At 42.4% G+C, this 17065-nt stretch overlaps 1 protein-coding gene across 3 annotated transcripts in view; it reads right to left on the minus strand.

Annotated features, from left to right (window-relative positions):
• ALPK2 (alpha kinase 2) overlaps positions 1-17065 on the minus strand; it is a 148009-nt gene that overhangs the window by 74541 nt on the left and 56403 nt on the right. The gene's annotated exons all lie outside the window — the stretch shown is intronic.

The following is a 17065-nucleotide window of genomic DNA, read 5'->3' on the forward strand; positions in this document are numbered from 1 at the left end:
GGACTTTGGGTGATGGTGATGTGTCAATGTAGGTTTACCAACTGTAACAAATGCAGTCTCTGAGGCGGTGTAGATAGTGGGGGAGGCTGTGCATTTGTGGGGGCAGGCTATATGTGGGAAATCTCTGTACTTCCTGCTCAATGTCTCTGTGAACCTAGAAGTGCTCTAAAAAATAGTCTATTAAAGAGAAAAAGAATTATATATATATATGAATTACATATAAACTATATGTAGTGTGTGTATATATACACACTATATGCACATATATATACCTGTGTGTGTGTGTGTGTGTGTGTGTGTGTATAGTTCGTCATTGGATCAGCTGTAAAACAGGAAAGAAAACCAACATTGAGGCCCAGGGCAATAGTTTTTTAAAAATTACAGTAGAGCTGGGTGCATGCAGTCCCTGCTACTGGGGAGGCTGAGGTGGGAGGATTCCTCGAGCTCAGGAGCTTCCAGGCTGCAGTGAGCTATGATCACACCACTGCACTGCAGCCTGGGTGACAAAACGAGATCCCATCTCTAAAATATATAAAAATCACAATGACAACAGAAATCACTTCGAGCTGGACTATCCAACCTGGGAACCTTGAGCCACATGTGGTTAGTGAGGCTTGAAATATGCCTAGTTTGAAGGAGGAACTGAATTTTTAATTTAATGTGTGTTTAAATTTCAAAGCTGATATATGCGATATTGTTAGGAAAAAATTTTAATAGGTTTGGAACAATTTGGATATGTGAATCTACCCTTCCAACTTAATTTCATGAACTCTAAATACAGATTAAGTATCTCCAAAGAATAATTAGCATCCAAATTGAGATATGCTATGAGTGGAAAATATACACCAGAGTTTGAAGACTTAATACAAAAAAAAGTAAAATGTCTCATTAATTTTTATATTGTTTACATATTGAAATATTTGGTTACACTGAGTTAGCAAAATATGTTATTAAAGTTCACTTCACCTGTATCTTTGTAGTTTTTAAAAATCTGGCTTCCAAAAAAGTAAAAGACATAAGTGTCTTACCATCACATACTGCTGGTAGGAATGTAAAATGGCGTAGCTGCTTTGAAAACCAGTATGATGATTCCTCAAAAGGTTACACACAGAGTTACCCAGCAATTTCACTCTTAGGTGTTTACCCGAGATAACTGAAAACATATGCCCACAAAAAGATCTCGTACATAAATATTCATAGCAGCATTACTCGTAATGGCCACACAGTGGAAACCACCCAAATGTCCATTAACTGATACGTGACTAAAACCAGACCTGGTATACCCATACAATGGAATATTACTCGGCCATAAAAAGGAGTGAAGTATTGATAGATGCTCCCATATGGGTGACCCTTGGAAACATTACACTAAGTGAAAGAAGCCAGACACACAAAAGCCACCTACTGTATTGATTACATTTATACAAAATGTCCAGAATGGGCAAATCTATTCAAGACAGAAAGTACATTAGGATTTGCCAGGGGCTGGGGGAAGAGGGGGAGAGGAAGTGACTGTTACTAGGTATGGGTTTCTTTCGGGTATAATGAAAGTGTTCTGAAATTAAATAGTGGTAATGGTTGTACAATTTGTGATTGTACTTACAAAAAATTACATATTTGGCTTGCATTAAATTTCTATTGGACAGCACTAATTTTAATGAGATAACTATTTTCTTTCCCAACTGTCATTAGTGATAGTATAGAATCTAGCCAAAGCTAATCAACGTGGGGTGATTTTAGCCCCATCCCCACCCCATGGGACATGTGGCAATGTCTGGAGATATTTTTGATAGCCACAACTGGGGTGGGGGTGAGAGGAAGAGATTCCTACTGGCCAGGGATGCTGCTAAACATCCTACAACCCACAGGCAGCTGTCCAGAACAAAGAATTATCTGGCCCACAATATCAGTAGTGTGGAGGCTGAGAAACCCTGCCCTAAAGGCTGCTCAGAGGATTCCTGCCCCAGCTACAACCTCCTTTGCTCCATCTCTGCTGCTTTGACTTTCCAGGGGTCTAATTCAGGCTGTGGCCTTCTCAGAAGACTTTCTCCTGGAGTCCACCCCATCACAGTCCTCAGGCCAGGAGCTCCTAGTGATTCTGTGGACTTGGAAACTTCCTGAGCAGAATCCTGAAAGGGCCTAGGGATTCTACAGTTGATTGGCTGTGGAGTCTCTGACTCAGGCCTTACCCTCCGAGGCGTCCTGAGTCCCCAGGTGTGATGCTTACACTCAGTGAAGCTAGCTTCATGCCAGATAGATTGCCATTTGTCTTGTTTTCTCTTCCACATCAGATTTTCTAAGCCAAAGACAACTGAAATTTGCAGTCTGTGTGAGGAATGGGCTGCTTCTCTGACACCTGAAGTAAAAACCCAACCAAGGATATCCAGACTTGCCTTCAAGCATGTTATTTTCAAATTACCTACTGTGTCTGTTTCTGATGGCTGCTGTAACAAATTGCCACAAATTTAGTGGCTTAGACAACATAGATTTATTACTTTGCAGTTTGGGAGGTCAGAAGTCCAACATGAATCTCACTGGGCTACAATTAAGGTGTCAGCAGGACCGTGTCCTTCTGGAGGCTCCAGGGGAGTGACATGGTTTGGCTGTGTCCCCACCCAAATCTCATCTTGAATTGTAACTCCCACAATTCCCACATGCCATGGGAGGGACCCAGTGGGAGGTGACTGAATTATGGGGGCAGTTCTTTCCTGCACCGTTCTCATGATAGTGAATGAGTCTCACAAGATCTAATGGTTTTAAAAACAGCAGTTACCCTGCAGAAGTGCTCTCTTTGCCTGCCACCATCCACATAAGACATGACTTGCTCCTCTTTGCCTTCCGCCATGATGGTGAGGCCTGCTCAGCCATGTGGAACTATATGTCCATTAAACCTCTTTTCTTCCCAGTCTTGGGTATGTCTTTATCAGCACATGAAAACTAATACAGGGAGAGAATCCCCTCTGTCCAGCTTCTGGAGATGGCCTGCATCCCTTAGTACATGGTCCTTTCTCGACCTTCAAAGCCAGCACAGTAGCATCTTCAAATCCTTCTCTGACCGATGCTCCTGTCTCCCTCTTCCACTTAAAAGGACCCTTGGGACCAAGTGGGACCACCTGGGTCAAAGCTAATCTTCCCATGTCAGTGCTGATAACCTTAATCACATCTGCAATGTCCCTTTTGCCATATTCACTTCGGTAACATATTCACAGGTTCTGAGAATCAGGATGTGGATGTATTTGGAGGCGATTATTCTGCATACCATACTGTTACATGGGCATGGGCAGTCTACTGCAGGGGGCAGGGTCCCTTAGGCACATTCTGCTGCCTTCATTCCATAGAGAAAAGAAATAGGGTATTTTTGTTTTTCCGGAGTTGGAGAATTTGCCCAATCTGAGTTCTCAGGTAGTTAGATGCTGACTTTCCAGATCGTAATTCTCAGCAGTCCTATGCCCCATAAGGGTCAGTGAGAGATTTACTTTTCCATTTTTATATCTTTGAATAGCTTCAAATGAATTAATGTGATTCAGATTTTTTTTACTGTTTGGGATTACAATGCTTCTGAAGTTGTCACACTCGCTGAGTTTAAATCTCCTGTAACAGGTAAACCTATCAGATCACATGACAATGTTTAACTTAATATTTATTGAGATCTATCAGATACTGTGTGTGCCCAAGAAAGCTCAGCACTGACCCACAAGGAATATAAAATCTAGCAGGGGAGACAAATAAGTATACTGCCAATCTAACCCCAGTGTGGTGTGCAGCAAAGGCTCTAAAGTCAGTAAAATAAAGAGCTATAGGACTACTGGGGAGGGCGTGAGGCAGGACTGGATGGTTACGTGAGGATGGTGAAATACTGAAAGGGTGATGAAATAAGCTGCATTGAAACACTGGGCCTTCAGGAATAGGCCAGAATCCTTTAAGGTTAAACCTAAAAAGGGGATGTCCTCAGTGTCCTGGAGGACAGGAAGTTCAACCTTAATGGTCAGCATTAGGAAATTGTCTTAAAGATCCCCCCCAGAAAGCAGACCCTGAGACAACAATGTGGATGCAGTTAGTTTATTCAGAAGATGATCCCAGAAAACATGGGGAGAAAAGGGGAATATAAGATGGAAGCAAAAACCACCAGGAAATGGGACATGAATGAACGATTGTGGGCTACTATGGACAACAGGGACCTGACAACATGGGGATCCTCTAAGGAATCGTGTGATGAATGCCTTAGACTAACTCCACAGGAAGCTATGGAGTCTACCAACTCCCACCCCCACTGGTGAAGGACTTTCCTGACTTCTAGATCCACTTTCTGGTGTGGCCAAGCAACCTCCCAGCTCATGAAGTTCTCAGGCTGTGGGAGCTGTCAGGTGGTGGAAACTGCCTTCACCTACAGCTGCGGGGAACCTAGGTGGACTGAGTAGCTATGGGGCCAGGCGTTATCAGCACCTGCCTTAGAAGCAATTGAGTACTTTCAACAATCTGGATGTTGGGGCCAATCCATGGGGGTTCTTTCACCTGAGTTAATCTGACTACACTCAGTCAACATTCAGTCATCATCCTCACCTTCACCCACTTCAATTTGTGTTGTGTTGATCTGCTTTTCTTATGGAACTTGAGTTCCAGTTTTGTCACTTACAGATAGAGGTGGCCTGGACATGTTAATTAACCTCTTTGAGCCTTGTGGGCCAGCTCACAGTTTTGTTACATGGACTACCAGAAATGCCAAATGTTGAGCATTAATATAGTACTTGGAACACGCAAATATTCAATGAACAGTTATGAATTTGTGGATGATGACAACACTTCTGTTTCTCCCTACCATCAGCGCAGACTTGTGACCCGGTATAGAAGTTAAGGTGATCTAAAAATGTATCTCCAAGATGGTTTCATTTTCAGTCTTTTTAACTACAGAACTGACTGATGTGATTTGTGGCTTACTGCTTACTTTGGGTAAATAACAATTCCATTTCAGAAAAATGCCTTACCAAAGTGTCAGTTGGTGTCATGCAATAAGCACAATATCAGCATCATCATTCATAAGAACCTAGAGCCTCCCAGTGAACAGGCTAACTTCTGGCGTAAATTAGGTACACATGGAAGCTATTTTAGACTACAGGGATGCCCTTTAGTAGTTCACTATATTTGTATACCAAATTGCTCCCAAATTACCTGGAGCTGTGGATGTAATTTCTGAGGGTGAATTTACGTCTTAGCTCAGGCTGCTATCACAAAAGGCCATATACTGAGTGGTTTAAATAAGAGACATATATTTCTTCTAGTTTTGGAAGTTGGGAAGTCCAAGATCTAGTTATGGAAGCTGGGAAGTCCAAGGTGTTGCTGATTGAGTTCTTGGTGAGGGCTCTCTTCCTGACTTGCAGGTGGCTGCCTTCTCATTGTGTCCTCAGATAGCAGAAGGAAGAGAGGAAGCAAGCTCTCTGGTGTCTCTCCTTACAAGGGTTCTAATCCCATCATGGGGCCCCAGCCTTATGACCTCATCTAAACCTGATTACTTCCCACAGACTCCACCTGTTAATAGTATCACGTTGGAGGTTAGGACTTCGACATGAAAATTTTTAGGGGTTACAAACATTAGTCCATAGCACCTTAGGATTACAGAGTGATGCTCCCCCTGGGGGAATTTGGCAGCTCATGTAATACAGTCTTACCATATATGGTTCTAGAAATATAAGAAAGGAAATTTTATCCATATCAATTTGGTTTTACAACACTCATTTTTAGAGCCCTTGGACTCTCGAGGGCTCCTATCCAGCATCTAACTTTCAATATCTGTTCATAATCACACTATTCCCTCAGTGATCAAAGAAAAACATTCTCTTGCTGGCTTTTTGTCTCTTAAGGGACTTTTTAAAGCTGTAGTATTATAATATACATACTATTTTTCCAGTAAAACAGAGTGGAGCTTATGTTGTGAAACATCTAGAAAGGGGGAACAGAGACATTGTTTTTAAAACCATTAAATGTATTGTCAGTTACCTTAGGTAAGAGTGAAAGAAGTGACTTTGAGACTGACTCATTTAGGCTAGAATTGGCGTGAGGTATAAGGGCATAAAACGGAGGAAAAATGACCAGGGCTGTAGCTTTGGTTCTGCCAATAAACAAATGGTGTGACCACAGGCAAAGAGATTAATCCTCTCATGAACCTGTAAGTTTCTCAAGGTAAGAAACAACATATATATTGTTTTGTAAATTGTCTCCAAGCATTTAAAAAATATCCTTAAGTATTTTCAAAGCATGATTTTTAATGCCTGCATAGTCCAAAGAATATTGTACCATAATATATTTTGCCATTCCTCCACTGTTAGATTGTTTCAGTGTTCATTATTGTGAACCATGCTACAATGAAAAGACTCTTGTCCCGATGGCTCTATTTATACTTTTGATAATTTTATTAGGCTAATTACAGGGCCAAAATTAACATGTTAAAGGATTAGTAAATATCACCAATTTGACATCCAGAAGGGTTGTGCTAATTTGCACTCTTGCCAGTAGTGTAAGAGAAAAGTCTGTTTCCACACAGTCTTATTAGCATGAAGTATTATCACTTTAAGAACAATCTTTGAAAATTGAGAAAGGAAGGAAAGGAGGAAGGGAGAAAGGAATGGAGTTGATAAGTTTATGATGAATTTCATGAATTGCATATCTGATGTCTTTGTTCTTTTTTTTTTTTTTTTTTGAGACAGAGTTTTGCTCCTATCACCCAGGCTGGAGTGTAATGGTGCGATCTCAGCTCACTGCAACCTCTGCCTCCCTGGTTCAAGTGATTCTCCTGCCTCAGCCTCCCACATAGCTGGGATTACAGACGTGCACCACCACACCCAGCTAATTTTGTATTTTTAATAGAGACGCGGTTTCTCTATCTTGGTCAGGTTGGTCTTGAACTCCTGACCTCAGGTGATTCGCTCACCTTGGCCTCTCAAAGTGCTGGGATTACAGGCATGACCCACCACGCCCGGCCCTGTTCATTTTTTATTGAGCTATTCATCTTATATCAGTTTCTTTGTACATCACAAGTGCTTTTCTAAGTTTTTATTTGTTTTTATTTTATTTTATTTTATTTTTTTTTTTTTTTGAGACGGAGTCTCGCTCTGCCGCCCAGGCTGGAGTGCAGTGGCCGGTCTCAGCTCACTGCAAGCTCCGCCTCCTGGGTTCACGCCATTCTCCTGCCTCAGCCTCCCAAGCAGCTGGGACTACAGGCGCCCGCCATGTCGCCCGGCTAGTTTTTTGTATGTTTTAGTAGAGACGGGGTTTCACCATGTTAGCCAGGATGGTCTCGATCTCCTGACCTCGTGATCCGCCCGTCTCGGCCTCCCAAAGTGCTGGGATTACAGGCTTGAGCCACCGCGCCGGCCCTATTTGTTTTTAATATCAGTTTATGGTGGGGGTTTTTGTGCAAAATTCTTACATCATCAGATTTCTTTCTTTTTTTCCTTTTATGCTTAGAAAGACATTCCTCACCTGGAAAGCCACAGTGTCTTCCACTCTTTTTGATATTTATTTTGGCAGCTGATGTAAAATTAGGGATTCACAGGACCTCAGGGCCTTGGAAATGTACAGATCTCCATGTTTGACCCCTTCAGTTTACACTGAGCAAAGAGGCCCAAAGAGGAAAGGAAACCACCCGAGGATCTACAGTTGGTTAATGGCGGAACCACAGCTAAAACCAAGGATTTCTAGCTCCTGGTTTATGTCTTCCTTTAAAAAAAAAATTTTTTTTAAATAGTTTTCAATAATATCAGTAAACATAATTTCTGTAAACATTTTAAAACATTATTAATCACCTCTCCAAATGTTAGGTTCCTTGCTTCCCTCTCCAGAGTCAATCCTGTCATTTGAATGTATTCTTCCAGACCTAAAAAATAATTTTGTGTGTTTATGTATGTACAAACCACATCTACTACTATGGAATGGTTGGAGGGCATAAATTGTATCATATTGTATGTATTATTCTTCAATGTACCTTTCTAATTCTATGTTGTTTTGAAGCGTCCATCGTTTGAGCAGACCACATTTTATTTAGCCAGTTACCCATGAACATTTCCTTAGAAACGTTTCCTTAGAAACAATTCTACAACACACATGCCACATGCCTCCTTGGGTCTTCATGCAAGCTTCTCTCAAGAGTCGATATTGAGAAGTGAAACTGCTGCATCATGGCCAATGTCCTTTCCAGTTTTAAGAGATTTTAAGAGATGTTTTATGAGATTTTGCCAAATTACTCTTACTGGCAGTGTGACCATTTCCTTATAATATCAGCTTGATATTGTACTTTCAATTTTTTTATCTCATGAAAGATGTTATAGCTTTAAATTTTGTATTTTCCTAATTACTCATAAAGTTGAGCATCTTCTTGCATATTTATTGACCATTTATCTCTTCCATAAACTTTGTATATATTTACCTTTTAAAAATAATTGTTAGGGGTGTTTTATCTATTTGATTTTTATATACCCTGGAAATCTTTGTCTATTATAATGTCCTACATACAAAGTATATCACTTAATTTTCTTTGTGGTATTTTTGTTCTATAGAAAAATTTTAATTTGATGTAATCAGAATTATTGATATTTCTTTTTTTCTGTTCTTCTTTTTCTTTCTTTCTTTTTTGAGATGGAGTCTCGCTCTCTCACCCAGGCTGGAATGCAGTGATGCAACCTCTGGCTCACGGATTCAAGCAATTCTTCTGCCTCAGCCTCCTGAATAGTGGGGACTACAGGCATGCACCACCACGCCCAGCTAATTTTTGTATTTTTAGTAGAGATGGGGTTTCACCATATTGGCCAGGCTGGTCTCGAACTCCTGACCTCATGATCCACCCACCTCGGCCTCCCAAAGTGCTGGGATTACAGGCGTGAGTCACTGTACCAGGCCTGTTCTTCTTGTCCCAAGAAGATCTTATATCTCTCAAGATCAAGAAAATCATTTTGAAAATTTTTTTCAGTATTTCATAGTTTTTTAAAATTTTAACTCAGAGATCAAATAACCTCAGAGTTTATTTGGGATCCATTGTAAGGTAGTGGCATCTTTTCCATATGGTGGCTAATTGTGTCAACATTGAAGCACTTGTCTCTTCCCTACAAGTTGAAAGACTATTTCTATCCATAAGCCAAATTCCAGTATTGGATTCTGTACTCTTTCCTCAATTTGGTTTATCTACTTATTTACGGCCACTCCCACACTATCTTATCACCACAGCTTTATTATTTATCTTGATATATGATTGGTTAGTTCAATGCTTTTTCCATCCCCTTTCAGAGATGCAAGTTCATCTTCTATCATAGCCAAAGAAGACCAACAAAGACCAACAGAGGCCATGTCTCTGGTACTGAGCTCCAACAGCAGGCAGTAGATTTGTTACAGAGACTAAAACCCACCTTATTGCCAAGTGACCCTCCTCTCACCAGCCTCCCCTGTTGCCACCCAAATTCCTGCCACTGAACTACTCCTCAAAATAAAACACAGCTGTAAAATGCACACCTGTTTTGGATTAGTTACAATAAATCAGGATCTGTATTTATTTCAGTTCCCCAGACAGGTGAAGAACAAGCTGCGTTTATACCAAGCCAACTAGAAAGCAGAAGAAAATTCCAATCATGAGTTTTTGTTTTTCCTCTTAGGGCAAAGGAGGTTACACTTCAGGAGCCTACACTTTTTGTTGTTTCCAAACTCCTGTGAGTCTTTACAAAAATGCTTCTAAAAGTTGTAGTATTCACTCTAGAGCCATCTAACTGAGCCCATGGTTTTCAAACTTTAATGCCCAAGAGAATCCTCAGACAGCATATTAAAAATGCAGGTTCAGGCCAGCCACAGTGGCTCATGCCTATAATCCCAGCACTTTGGGAGGCCGAAGCAGGCAGATCACCTGAGGTCAAGAGTTCGAGACCAGCCTGGCCAACATGACGAAACCCTGTCTCTACTACAAAAAAAAAAAAAAAATAGCCAGGTGTGGTGGCAGGCCCCTGCAGTCCCAGCTGCTTGGAAGGCTGAGGCAAGAGAATCGCTTGAACCTGGGAGGTGGAGGTTGCAGTGAGCCGAGATTGTGCCACTACACTCCAGCCTGGGTGACAGGGCAAGACTCTGCCTCAAAATTAATAAAAATGCAGGTTCAGCAAGTCTGGGGTAAAACTTAGGGACCTGTGTTGTTTTTTTAAAAGACCCACCTCATCAGGTGATTCCAGTGCGAATCATCTAGGCCCTCACTTTAAGACAGTGCCCTGGGGACTCCAGGCAGAGCAGAACCACCTGAACACGAGGCATCCAAATCCTTAGTGCAGGCTGTTTGCTGTGACATGTTTTTGTGATGACTTAGCTCTGTGAGATCAGTCTACAGGGGAATGATGTCAGTATAACCAACACGCTGCATTGGTTCATATGCAGTTTTTCTTTAGCAAAGGGAACCAGAATAGCTGGAATAAATTACAGAAAATTGAGCAGGAAAACAAGCCTTTAACTCAGCCTTTGCGTTGGCAGCAGGGGCCCTATTGTATTTTAACAGACTTCAAATGCAGCCTGCCCTCAGCGATCCTCTCTCCTAAGAAGCACACTCCAGGCCTGTGTGTCTAAGGTCAGATTGAGCGGCACCCCCAGGCCCACCTTAACAGCATCTTTGCTGTCTCAGAGATCCACTTCTGTCTTTCAGGTCTCAGAACCCTCAAGCTGGCTCCATCTGAAAGACCTCCAGCATCTCCACTCTATCGTGTGTTTTTAATATCTGCCATGGTGGCCTCCTGCCAGCCTGGGCCACCTCCCTGGGCAGTCCAAGTGAGCTTCCCGGCACATTTTTAATTTTGTTAGTCTCTGGTTTCAAAATGGTCTGTTTCCTAAGTGACCTCTTGGGGATACTAATTTTCCCCAAAGTCCTTACACTTTAAGCGTGTGATTCTTCAGAATGTGAGGTGTTTCTGGGATGCATATATGGCACTAGGGCAGGAACGCTTTCTGTGAAGAATACCCATTGCCTCTGTTTGAAAAGCGATATTGAATAACCTGATGCTGTGTTCCTTGGCTGAGATTGTGGGAAACCAGGGGCAAGGACTCCAGAATCCCCAAGAAAGTACGTCACAAGCTGTATAGCCTTTAGCTCTCTGCAGCCCTGCTCTGCGGAGGTGGAATTTGGAACCCCCCAGGAGTTAGCTCCATGTGGGCTCCAGGACTCTCAACCATGGCTGTGCCTCGGTCACCCAGGGTCAGTGGGAGCTTCCATATAAGAGCACACACACCTGAGCTCTAACCGAGATCTGCTGAAATAAGGACCTCCGGGATGGGGCTTGCACGTCTGTATACAGTCAGCCCTCGTGTCCGTGGGTTTTACATTTGTGGATTCAACCAATCATGGACCCAAGAGATTTGGGGAAAAATTGCATCTTTACTGAACATGTACGGACTTTTAAAATTGTTATTCTCAATGATAGAGTATAACAACTACTCATGTACCGTTTACATTGTATTAGGTGTGATAATAATTAGAGATGATTTGAAGTGAACAGGAGGATGTAAGTTATTTGCAAATACTATGCCATTTTATATCAGGGACTTCAGCATCTTCAGATTTTGGTATCTGAGGGGGATCCTGGAACCAATACCCCACAGATACCAAGGGACAACTCTATTTTGCAGTTACAGGCCAGGCACAGTGGCTCACACCTGTAATCCCAGCATTTTGGTAGGCGAAGGCAAGAGAATCACTTGGGCCCAGGAGTTCGAGACCATCCTGGGCAACATGGCAAAACCCCATCTTTACTAAAAATAGAAAATTAGCCAGGTGTAGTGGCACGTGCCTGTAGTCTCAGCTACTCGTGAGCCTGAGGTGGGAGAATCACCTGAGGTCCAGGCTGTAGTAAGCAGTACGTGGGCCACTGCACTTCAACCTGGGTGACAGAGGCCCTGTCTTGGGGGAAAAAAACACTTTCCATATGATTGTGTAGCTCAGCTAAGGCTCTCAACCTTGGAAGTACAGAGAATAACCTGGGAGCTTTTAGAGCTTCCAAGGCCCACACTGCAGACCAAATCACGCCAGAATGTCTGAGAGAGGGCAAGACCCAGGCAGCTGATGTTCTAAAGCTCCCAGGTGATTCCGCACATAGCTAGGGTTGAGGGCTCAGCTTTGGGGTCTTTTCTCATGTGCGAAGGATCCTATGCTCTGTAGACTGTGGCTACTGGAACTTTAGTGTGTGTACGAATCTCCTAGGAGTCTGGTTGAGAATGCAGAAGGACTGGAACAGGGCTTCCAAGCCTGCATTTCTAACCAGCTGGTCCGTGGACCACACAAGAGTCACAAAACTGCAGGTACTAATGAATCTTCGTTTATTATTTAGCCCTGACAGAGGAAAATAACTGCAGTGAGCCAGGACATTAAACTGAAGGTCCAGGACAGTTAATGGTATTTGGCAGAAGTGGCACAGCAGGCTTTGTGATTAAAGAGAAAACAAATGTTTATTTTCCTCCCTGGGTCAGCTAAGGAATGGTACTGACAAGAGGTGTGCTGGCCACACTAAGAGATGAGTGATTAGAAAGCTCCGCCTTTCCTTCCAGCTGGGCGCAGTGGCTCACACCTGTAATCCCAGCACTTTGGGAGGCCGAGGTGGGCGGATCACAAAGTCAGGAGATGAGATCAAGACCATCTTGGCTAACATGGTGAAACCCTGTCTGTACTAAAATTACAAAAAATTAACTGGGTGTGGTGGCGGGTGCCTGTAATCCCAGCTACTTGGGAGGCTGAGGGAAGAGAATCAATTGAACCTAAGAAGCGGAGGTTGCAGTGAGCCGAGATCGCGCCGTTGCACTCCAGCCTGGGTAACAGAGCAACACTCCATCTGGGAAAAAAAAAAAAAAAAAACACCTCTGCCCTTCCTATCATCAGCTGAGATCTGGAGTCATTGTTTTAATAGTTGTTATTTTAGGAGAACACAATTGAGTATGCAAATGAACTCAAGATCACAGGTTGTCCATAGAATGGAGCACTGTATTATAAGATGGTTTCGATCAGCTGCTTGTATTCTTCCATACCCTAAAAACATTTACTAGAGCCCTGCGATGTACCCTGCCTGTTACTGGATCCATGCAGATTTTCAGGCTGCTGCTTACTCTGTACCGCCTGCCTAGCAACTAGCCTGAACTTAGATTAACATGAAGTTTCATACTATATCAGCTCAAATCTGCTTAGCATAGAAGTAAATTTTCTCCTGTTACTTAAAACACAACTGGGAATTAGTGAGCTATGGTGGCAGTTTGCCACCTTTGTAGGCATGAACTTTCAAGGTGTGAATACATACATCATTTAGTAGGAACTACTGGACTTGCACATCAAGGCCTCTGTCTCTAGGTCTCTCTCTCACCCCCAGCTTTCTGTTTAAATCAGTCAATCCTCAAATTGTGAGCAAATCCAGGAAAGACGGCACATCTAGACTTGCTCATTCTTTCCAAATGGCACATAATAGTCCTATTGATTAACTAAATGCCTCTTAGAAACCAAAACACCCTTGGTTTCTTCAACCTTTAGTTCAGCTGGCTTTGATCATCTGTTCAGTCCCACAGGCTCATAGGAGCACCTCTTTCCTGGCTATACTCCCAGTCTTGACTGTGAGGCTGATGTCGTCCTGGCCACTGGTAAAATCCCTGGCAAGAAAGTGACCAGAAGCTTTCCTCTGACCTCAAAGAGGAGATGAGACCCTGACATTTTTCTTTTTTTGAGACAGAGTCTCGCTCTGTGGCCTAAGCTGGAGTGCAGTGGTGCAATATCAGCTCACCGCAACCTCTACCTCCCAGGTTCAAGCAATTCTCCTGCCTCGGCTTCCCAAGTAGCTGGGATTACAGGCAAGTGCCAACATGCCCGGCTAATTTTTGTATTTTTAGTAGACATGGGGTTTCACCATGTTGGCCAGGCTGGCTTGAACTCCTGGCTCAAGTGATTCACCCACCTCAGCCTCCCAAAATGCTGGGACTATAGGCATGAGCCACCGCACTTGGCAAATCTTGAGAACTTACTGGGTGCCTGGCACTATGCTAAGTTCTCTTTTTGAACATAGGTACAAAGTCTTATCAATAAATGGTGCTAGAAAAATTGAACATCCACAGGAAAAAAAAGAAAAAAGAAAAAACCTTAACCTAAACCTCATGCTTTCTACAAAAATCAACTCAAAATGGATGATTGGCTTCAAATCTAAAACATAAAGCTATAGAACCTAGAAAAAGACCATGGCAGAAAGAAAATCTTCAGGATCTAGGGAAAGGCACAGAGTTTTAGACCTGACACCAAAAGCAAAATCCATAAAAGGAAAAATTGACCATTAGATCTCATCAACATGAAAAGCTTTTGCTTTGTGACAGCCCATGTAAAGAAGATAAAAAGACAAACTACAGACTAGGAGAAAATATTTGGAAATTTTTGGGAGGCCAAGGTGGGCAGATCACAAGGTCAGGAGTTTGAGACCAGCCTGGCCAAAATAGTGAAACCCCATCTCTACTGAAAATACAAAAATTAGCCAGGCGTGGTGGCAGGCGTCTGTAATCCCAGTTACTCCAGAGGCTGAGGCAGGAGAATCGTTTGAACCCGGGAGGCGTAGGTTGCAATGAGCCAAGATCGTGCCACTGCACTCCAGTCTGGGTGACAGAGGTAGACTCCATCTCCAAAAAAAAAAAAAAAAAAAGTGTGTAAACCAACAAAGGACTATTCTCTAGAATGCATATAGAAGTCTCAAAATTCAACCATAAAATAACAATCCAGTTAGGAAATGGATTTAACAGACATTTCACCAAAGAAAATATACATTTTAAATAAATACATTTTAAAATGTTCAAAATTGTTAACCATTAGGGAAATGCAAATTAAAAGCAACAATGGGATATCACCACACACACATCAGAAAGTCCAGAATAAAAAATAATGACAACACCAAATGCTGGTGAGGATGTGGAGAAACTGGGCCCTCATACAATGCTGATGGGAAACAGCATCTCTGGAAAACAGTTGGACAGTTTCATTACAAACTAAATATGCAAGCCCCATATGACCAAGCAATGACCGTCCTGGACATTGGTCCCATAGAAATGAAGACTTATGTTCACACAAAAGTCTGTACATAAACGTTTTAGCCATAAGAGCAAAAAACTGGAATCAGCCCAAATGTTCTTCAACCAGTGAAAGACTAAGCGAACTGCATGGAATACTACTCAGCAATAAGAAGGAATGAACTTTTGATATACACAAGTTGAATGAATCTCGGGGAATTCTGCTGAATAAAAAAAATCTCAAAAACTTATATACTGTATGATTCCATTTATGTAACATGTTTGAAATGGCAAAATTTTAGAATTGGAGGACAAAGTAGTGGTTGCCGGGGGCTACCGAAGGGGGAGGACAGGAAGCAGGTGTGTATGGTTATTAAGGGTAACACAAGGGATCTTTGTGGTAATGGAATTGTTCCATATGTTAACTCTGGTAGTGGATGCAGGAACCTACGTAAGTGATAAATGTCTGTAGATCTTAATACACACATACAAGTACAACTGGGGAACTCCAAATTACATCAGTAGATTGTATCAATGTCAATATCCTGGTGATGACATTATACCATTGTTTTGTAAAATGTCACCATTGAGGGAACCTGGGCAAAGTGTACTGCCAACTCTCTGTATTATTTCTTACAACTGCATGTGAATGTACAATTATCTCAGTAAACATTTCAATTAAAAAACATGTAATAAAACTATTCGTAAATGGTATAGATTTGCTAATGAATTCTCTTAGAAATACTTAGTGTATTCTGTTGCTTTATGTTTAATTTTAAATTGAGCATTAGGGGAATGCAGTATATATATATATACATATATATATATCAGATTTTTTTTTCAGAGACAGGGTCTTGCTATGTTTCCCCAGCTGGTCTTGAACTCCTGGGCTCAAGCAGTCCGATTGCCTTGGTCTCCCAAAGTTCTGGGATTACAGGCATGAGCCCCTGCACCTAGCCAGGAATGCAGTATTTTAATTGGAACTCTGCCAACACTTTTATCTAGAGGCGTGTTGCCATTTTTGTCTTCCATAAAACTTTTGTCCCAAGAAAGTCAGGATCACAAAGAACGAGGATGAGAATGTTATGGGTTGCTCTGAAAGGAGAAAATGTAGTTAGGGATGAAAAAAGCAACTCGAAGCACCTTACAGGATCTCAGTCTTGAAGCAGCAGGTAGGCTGAGCTAGAAGCAAGGTGGGTAAAGGAATTCCAGATGGAAAGATGCACCATCCACCACCTGTTTGCCACGTAAGGAAACCAGCTTATAGTCCTGCTTTGCCTTTCAGAGATAGACAGAGGCAAAAGGCAGAAAGTCCTGAGTGCTAGGTGAATATGGTAAGATCTTCCTGGATCTAATTAGCAATTTTTCAGAGATAATGAAGCACTAATAAAGCAAAGTTGTAAATCACCAGCATTCACAAGGGAACCCAAGTGCAAGATTTGGATGGTGCTGGGCACAGCAGCTCACGCTTATAATCCCAGCACTTTGGGAGGCTGAGGCGGGCAGATCACAAGGTCAGGAGTTCGAGACCAGCCTGACCAACATGGTGAAACCCTGTCCCTGCTAAAAAAAAAATACAAAAATCAGCCAGGCGTGGTGGCACCTGTAATCCCAGCTACTCAGGAAGCTGAGGCAGAAGAAACGCTTGAACCTGGGAGGTGGAGTTTGCAGTGAGCTGAGATCTTGCCACTGCACTCCAGCCTGGGCAACAGAGTGAGACTCCATCTCAAAAAAAAAAAAGAAGATTTGGATGGTTTAGAACGGGGGTCCCCAAACCCCGGGCCATGGAACAGTACTGCTCTGTGGCCTGTTAGGATCTGGGCCACACAGCAGGAGGTGAGCGGCAGAGCATGAACCCTATTGTGAATGGTGCATACAAGGGATCTAGGTTGTGTGTTCCTTATGAGAATCTAATGCCTGATGATCTGAGGTGGAACAGTTTCATCCTGAAACCATCCCCGCCCCGTTCTGGCTGTGGAAAAATTGTCTTCCACAAAACCAGTCTCTGATGCCAAAATGTTTGGGGACTGCTGGTTTGAAACAG

The sequence above is a fragment of the Trachypithecus francoisi genome, unplaced genomic scaffold (assembly GCF_009764315.1).
Source record: "Trachypithecus francoisi isolate TF-2019V2 unplaced genomic scaffold, Tfra_2.0 Contig01474, whole genome shotgun sequence".
In the NCBI taxonomy this organism is placed as follows: domain Eukaryota; kingdom Metazoa; phylum Chordata; class Mammalia; order Primates; family Cercopithecidae; genus Trachypithecus; species Trachypithecus francoisi.